At 37.8% G+C, this 7,223-nt stretch overlaps 1 long non-coding RNA gene across 1 annotated transcript in view; it reads left to right on the top strand.

The window, feature by feature from the left end:
• LOC107462487 (uncharacterized) overlaps positions 1-5,895 on the top strand; it is a 7,811-nt gene extending 1,916 nt beyond the window's left edge. The window contains exons 2-3 of the long non-coding RNA XR_002366807.2: positions 5,461-5,710; positions 5,784-5,895. This is a non-coding gene — a long non-coding RNA (uncharacterized LOC107462487). The remainder of the gene's footprint in view (positions 1-5,460; positions 5,711-5,783) is intronic.
• Positions 5,896-7,223: the final 1,328 nt, after the last annotated feature.

Genomic DNA, 7,223 nt, shown 5'->3' with positions numbered 1-7,223 from the left:
ACGCCAAGGCTGAAAAGAGTTGAAATTTGATTTCAAAGTGAAATGGCTTGAGAAAAGTGATTTATGGCTTAAATGCCGGTTTTATGAATTTGATGATGTTGAATATGGAAGTGCTATTTTGTTATGGGCCGGAAAGGCTGTGTATGATTATGAATATTGGCTGGTTCTAGATTAAACCGTGAGCCGGAATGGTTGTATATGATATTGTTTTAAGGCTGATTGCCGAATGAGTTGTGGGCCGTATGGCTGACTATGAATTATGAATTTAAGCCGGATGGCTGAGATGGATGTTGATCCATGGTTGGAACTGAATGAATATATGCTTGAGATACCTGGGTAGTAGCAAGGGTTGTGGTTTGTTCCACTTGCTCCAGGTCAGAGACTGTGACGCCTGGGTAGTAGCGGTAGTAGTGGTGATTCCACTCGCTCCAGGTTGAGCTGTTAAACACCCGCCTGGGTAGTAGCCGCAGTAGTGGTTATTCCACTGGCTCTGGGTTGAGCGGGTAGTAGCAATGGGGTTGTAGCTCAAACCTACTTGCTCCGCGAGGGGTGTTTCTGTCCATGGTTAGCTACCAGGACGTGTCGGGTTAGCTATATAACCGACAGATGATATCATCAGCCACTAGGGACAGGCATGCATCATATGCATCTATGTGTTATTGTTTGGGTGTGCATATTGTACTTGGTTTGCCTATGTGATTATCTGCTAATTGATCTACTTGCAATAATTGTTTGTTTGTGTTTGTATCTTCCTACTTGTGTTTGCATCTGGAACTCTGTTGGATTGGTTGTGGTTGGATTGTTTGGGCCTAGGGCCGTGGTTGAATGAGATGGATCGATGGTTGATTTCAGTTTTGTGGTTCTGGTTTGGAATAAGATATGAAAGGTTATTTTGGTTCAGTATAGATAAACCTTTTTGAAATGCTTTGATGTTTTGAGGATTGAACAGTTCCTCTTTTAGAAAAGATTTCCGACTTTACTTTTATTGTAAACTGTTGTTTTTGAAAAGAGGCATAAGATGGTTATTAATCACTGGTACGGTTTATTTTCATGTATCCTATTACAGTAATTCCCAAAAACCCTCTACTGAGAACCCTTTCGAGGATGATGTTCTCACCCCCTATATTTTTTCCCTTTCAGGATATGGGCGCAGAAGTCTCGAAGAATTTATTTAGTTGTTGAAATGCTCTGTATTGCCTTAGTTATTATTTGTTGTACCCTCGCCTTTATCTTGATATATTCTGTAAGAGGGATAGGAATTGATTTGGCTAATGCATGTACTATTACTTATATATTTGTACGTATATATATGGATGTATTCCTTATGAGTTTATGTAAGTTGTATGATATGTATTGATGTACGTTATATAGCAAAGTGTTTTTGGGAGTGGTGTTGCGGTTTAAAGTTTTAAACAGGCTCATATTTTAGTATTAAATAGTATAAAAGTCGTCGTAATGTCCAAGCTATCAGAGTTGCGCAGCCGGAAGCGTGAGCTTTGGTAGTTAGGGTGTTACATTATGGTATTAGAGCGGTCCTTCCTGTAGAGCCTGAAGAATGGACCAACTATGCTTCAATTGCATACTCTGAGCGTTTGTCATGTATTAGGTCTTGTCGAATGACGAGAATTAGAGCTTTATGTACATGACGATCTATTGATTAACGCTGTTAGTCTTGCATGGCATGATTCTTGGTATTAAGTTTGGCCGGCTTAATACTAGTGAATTTTGTATATGAAAGCACTAATGAGTTATCATAGATAAAATCCGAGTTTTGAATTAAGCAAATCGCGGGTTCTGGGAACGTTGAAAACTTTTCTCGAGGCTGCTCAGTCATGTGTCTTGGATTTTGTTCGAGTCGACCTGTTCTTTCATATCCTAACTTGAAGTTCTTGTTGCTACTCCTCTTGAAAAGTAATTTGATGTTTCCACTCTGTTTCTCTATTCATATGCATTCTTGTTGATCTTAAGTGCATATGCTTATTCAAAATCCTTGTTGCGTCTATCTTCCTCTATTTGGGTTCTTCTTGATTCATGTATTCTTTGATATAGCTTTGGACTTGTCTTGATGCGTTGTGCCTTTTTACTCCGGATTTCGAGTTCATTATTGGAGAGATTGTTGATTCAATTTTTCTCTTATTTAACAGTGATTATAGCCAATTTTTGAGATTTTTATGAAAATTTCTATTGAATAGATATATACTATATATGAACTTTGAAGATTTCTTATACAGTCTAATGACTATTTATCTCTAATATATTGCATGTACTTTTACTGGTTTATGGAACTACATTTACTTTAAAATACAATTTGACTTTCTAGTAATTTTACTACGGTTCCAACGCACATCTTCATTTGATTAGGCATTTGGATATTTTTCAAAATTTTGGAAAGGAAAGCTTTTTCACTTTTGTCCCAGTTGAGTCTCATTTGATAAGCTTTACTTAACTTATTTTGAATTGAGTTTGATTTAGCATGCTATATGATTTATGCCATTGTTGTTCTTTTGAGAGTGTTGGACTCATAGCTTTCTTCCTATGAACGGACTAAATTCTCTACTAAACCTTCCATCTATATGAATATCATACTTGACCTTATTTTTAACTAATCTTTTGCAATTTGTGAACATTACCATTGAACTTGGTTTTTCCAATCTTGTGAATCTCATTCTTATGTGAGTTAGTTTGATTCGTTTCAAAATAGTGCATCATTTATGTATCCTCTCATTATCTTTACAAAAGTTTTTAGTCAAAGATTTATTCTTGAGAAATTACTAATGATTGAGTTGTCTTTTCCTACGACTCTTCTTTTGGGTCAATTGGAAGCTTGTTGGATGTTTCACGACTAGTGAATCTTGTTTGAACTACCTTGATTTAAAACCCTTTCTTGCATGGCTTGACTCTTTTTTTAGTACATCCTAATTTTCTTGAATATCCTTCTGAGATGGTGATTTCAAGTATACTTTGGATTCTTGTTTCAGACTTTTTTGAACTTTTGAATTCTCTTTGAAAAGGTTCGAAACTGAATTTATTTTTTTGTTGCTTGATTGAAATTGAAGCCATTGTTCAATTTTGACAAAGATGATTTAAAGTTGACATGTGCTATTTTAAATGAAGTTTTGAGAAGCTTCATTGTTTAATGGAAACCTGTTCGTTTGTAACGCACCACTTGTTTCCTTACCAAATTGTAAGCAAAATTTTATCTCGGAATTCTTTTCTACAGAGAGTTTAACTTCCTCTTTTGTCCTCGCTATAAATGTTATACACGCTTGTTTGAATATGGATTTTGAGAATTTTTGAACGAGCATTCGATTTCTCTTCCGAGTTTTATGATTGCTTTTGATTAAGATTGTACACCTAACTATCTTTCCAAAATAGTTGAGGAAATACTTTTGCTCTTAGCCAAAACCTGTGTACAGTTTGTTTTAAAATTCTACATGATCTGTTTCAACATGAAATTGTATTAAAGCAAAGCCACGTTTATGTTTTTGTTACTCTTTTGAAGGATGTTTGTTGCTTAACCTTCTTTTAAACTGTGAGGTGACTTTCTTGCAAGTTTTTTATTCTTTTAAAAACAATGTATTCGAAAGTATTTGTAATCGTGCTCTTGAGTTCTGTGAGCTTTGTCTTGGGTTTGAAATATTCTCTTCTGTAGACCTCATACTTCATCGACTCAGTTTGAGTTTGTTTCAAACTGATGCGCTGGTTTTCTTGTTGATCCTATTGAACTTCTTTGACCCAAGGGTTATCTTTGAAGTTGTCAATTGATTTATTTCTAGTAAATTTCATTGCTTGAGCATCCTTGTTTGTCTGGAATTGGATATATATTCTTTCTAACCTATGAGTACTATCCTTGACATTTGACTCTCCTTTCTAAATCTCGTATCCTTCTGAGTAGACTCGAGAATTGATTTGATATCACGTGCGACTTGTAGACGTAGTAATGTGATGCGTTAGTTCTTTAAGACGTGATATGTGTATATGGAAAGTGAAGCGGTAGGTGCGTAACGTTATGATGAGTTGTGGGTGTTTTGTCCCTTGCAAACGAGCTTGCGGGTGTTAGGCTCATGATCGGCTATGAGGTTGTAAAGTGCTTGATGGAGTTGGAGAGTTGAAGCTTTGAGTTTGAGATGAGATTAGTGTGCGGATGTTGAGCACGTCGTTGTAACCTCATCCTGTTATATAACCTTCAATGCCTTGCTTTATTACCACATGCTTGAACCATGACATCTTTTGCATTTGAGCCTATCTTGTAATGTTTGCTTTACAACCATATTCCTACCTTTGTATCTTTATGCATACGACCATCCAAGTATTTGAAAATCATATATAAGTCTATATGTTGAGATATTTTTGCTTATTCCTGAAATGTATTCAGGGGTGAACTGTTATGAAACTTCTTTCGTTTTATATCAATTTTCGAGGGCGAAAATTTTTATAAGGTGGGTAGAATGTAAGACCCAGAACCTTTGAAAAGTCTTTTTATGATCATGTCCCAAATCATATAGTTATTTATAACCTTAATTTCAGAAATTATTTAATTAAAAATAATTAAGGCAATTTTTGATTTATTGGATTTGAGACGAGTTTTGATTATTATCCAATTTTATAATAATTGGATTATTTTCTATATTTAAATTATAAAGTTGATAGTTATGAAATAATAAAGATTTTATATGATATGGACTAAATAATCAATATTTTAATATATTGATATTGCTATTTTGGAAAATAGAGAAATTAATTATATTATTTCTAAATTTTTGGATTTGGACATTTTATTGAAAATAACTTGTAAAGTTGATGAGCAAATAGTATTTTCCTATATATGGTTAGTGTTGGATTTAATTTGGGTTTCAATTACCATATTATCCCTACTTTTATGTGAAATTACTATATTGCCCCTAACCCTAAGTTTCAAAAATGAAACCCTAATTCCTAAGCATAGCAGCCGCCACCCCTATCTTCTTCCCTTCAGCGAACCTGCAACCCAACAGTTTCCTAAGAGAAAAGGAAACAGAAGCAGAAAACGGAAAGAGGGGAGAGTGCGCCGGTCAGGGGGAGAGAGAGAGAGCTCACTGCTGCCGCGCTGTGCAGAGCCGCCGCTGTTCGCTCTCCAGTTCGCCGTGCTTTGTCGATGCCACGGCGCCGCCGCCATCGTGCCACGCGTCGCCGTCGAAACTCGTCATTTGCCATTGCTAATCGCGAAGAGAGTGACGGGAAGGCCTTGCGGGGAGGGTTCGCGATGTGCCGCCGCCAGTGCTAGGGTCTGACGTCGCCGGTCACCGTCGCGAGCTTCCTTGCCATTGCCACAGAAGCTGCCTTCGCCGGTGCCGTTGGAGGCGCGAATGGAAGAGCGCCGTTGAGAGGGGAAACGTGAGCTGCGAGCCACGGGCTGAGGAGAAGCTCCACCCTCGTTGCCGCTAAAAGAGTTCTGTGCGTCGCCGCTAAGGGTTGCCGCAGGTGGGGAGAAGACGCCGCCGCCTCACGTCGCTGCCACCATCTGAGCTCGCTGCTGCTAATAATGGTAAGCCTAAACCGCCGCCGGCAGAGGGATTCAGGCCGCCGCAGGTGTTGCTACCGGAGAAGAGAGCTGTATCTCCGTGATTCCGACCGCCGGGAAAGGTTCTGTGACCTCTGGAAGCACCGTCGGAGCTCTGGACTCAGCTTTTGCCAATCGAGACCCTGCTGCCGTCGCCGGAAAAGTTGGCCGGTAAGGGTTTTGGATTCGGTTTTCGTTTGTTTAAGATTCTGGAAGCCTTACTGTTTCTGTATGTGGGTTTCAGTCTTCATCGCCGGAGTCCGGTCGCCGCTGCTGCTTGAGGTGGCTGCCGGATTACCGCCAAACCGGTTCGGTGATCGCCGCTGTTCCGGTTCAGCCGTTCCTTCTTCGTTCGGTAAGCATTTTTTTTATTTGAAAGCTCTCTAGTTACTATTCTGTTATCATACGCTGAGGTTTTGCGGCGTTAATCGCTATAAGATTGAGTTTCAGTTGTTGTATGTTGCGATTAGAGTGTTGAGACTGTTGCGAAAGTGGCTTGGAACCGAGGTTTTGGCTGCCGGGATTTTGATTGTTTATCTCAGGTCGAGGCGAAAAGGATTATGTGACGCGTTTGGGTTATGGAATTTGCGTTTTGAGGTAGGGGCGCTTTCCAAAAAAAATTGTGTTTTATGTATCGGAATTATTACATATGGATACTGATGTGAGATATTGTGTATTTGGTGATTGTATCTGCCTTATGTATTATTTGATTGACTCGAATGATTATGGATGTTGGTTTGGCTGAATTGTTGTGCGGCTTGTGAAATGTAATGTTTGAAGTTTATTCTTTAAAGATTTGAATCTGAGTTTGATCCGTTGAGGATTGATTTGATTTGAGTTAATTATTTTAATGATTTGAAAAGTCGAATGTACTTTTAAATTCAGCCTGGTTTATTTTAATTGATTTGGTTTTGGACAAATGATTTGTTATTGAACCGTTTCTTTAAAGCTTTGGAAATGAGTTAAAACGGTTGATATTAAGTTGATTTTGAAATGGTTTCCTTGAGATACGCCACTGAGGCAGTTGTTGGATTTAGCTTGCTTTAAATTGATTTCTGGTTTTGAGCTGTTGAAAAGGAATGAGAAATGGTTTAGTTGGGACCCGAACCGGGTGGCAAAAGTCCAAGTTTTAGGGGAGGTGCTGCCGAAATTTCTGCAAAATCCTAGTCTTGTTTGAAAAGTTATTTAAAAAGGGTTAGATTTGAGGAATTGTATTATTTGATTTATTAAGAGGATATTTATGTTTTCAAGCTTAATTAATTTAATGAACCTTATACGTTGAGTTCGGCTTATTTAGAACTGAACTATTTTTACCGTTTGAATTACTGAAGGAAAGAATGATGCTCTAATATTGATTTCAATATAAAAAGGAGTTTTTAGTGATTTCAAAGGAATCTAGACTTTTGATTGAGTAATTAAGTTTGAAGCATTTTAGAAGAGTTAGAAAAATGGGTTCCAAAAAGAAACCTGAAAGTGGTTTGATTCAAATGAACCGGTTTCGTTCAAATGAGTTGATTTTTGGACCGGGTTGGAACTTGTGATTTATGTATGGTCGGTTTCATAATAAATTCCGTTTTATTTACTTGAACCGAGAATCTATGACTTTAAGGGTTACAATGAATTTTAAGGAATTGATATAGGTTGACCTTCCCTAAAGACTTGGGACTCTGCCGAGAAACTTTTG

This window comes from Arachis duranensis, chromosome 8 (assembly GCF_000817695.3).
Source record: "Arachis duranensis cultivar V14167 chromosome 8, aradu.V14167.gnm2.J7QH, whole genome shotgun sequence".
Lineage (NCBI taxonomy): Eukaryota > Viridiplantae > Streptophyta > Magnoliopsida > Fabales > Fabaceae > Arachis > Arachis duranensis.
This window is presented reverse-complemented; position numbering and strand designations above follow the sequence as displayed.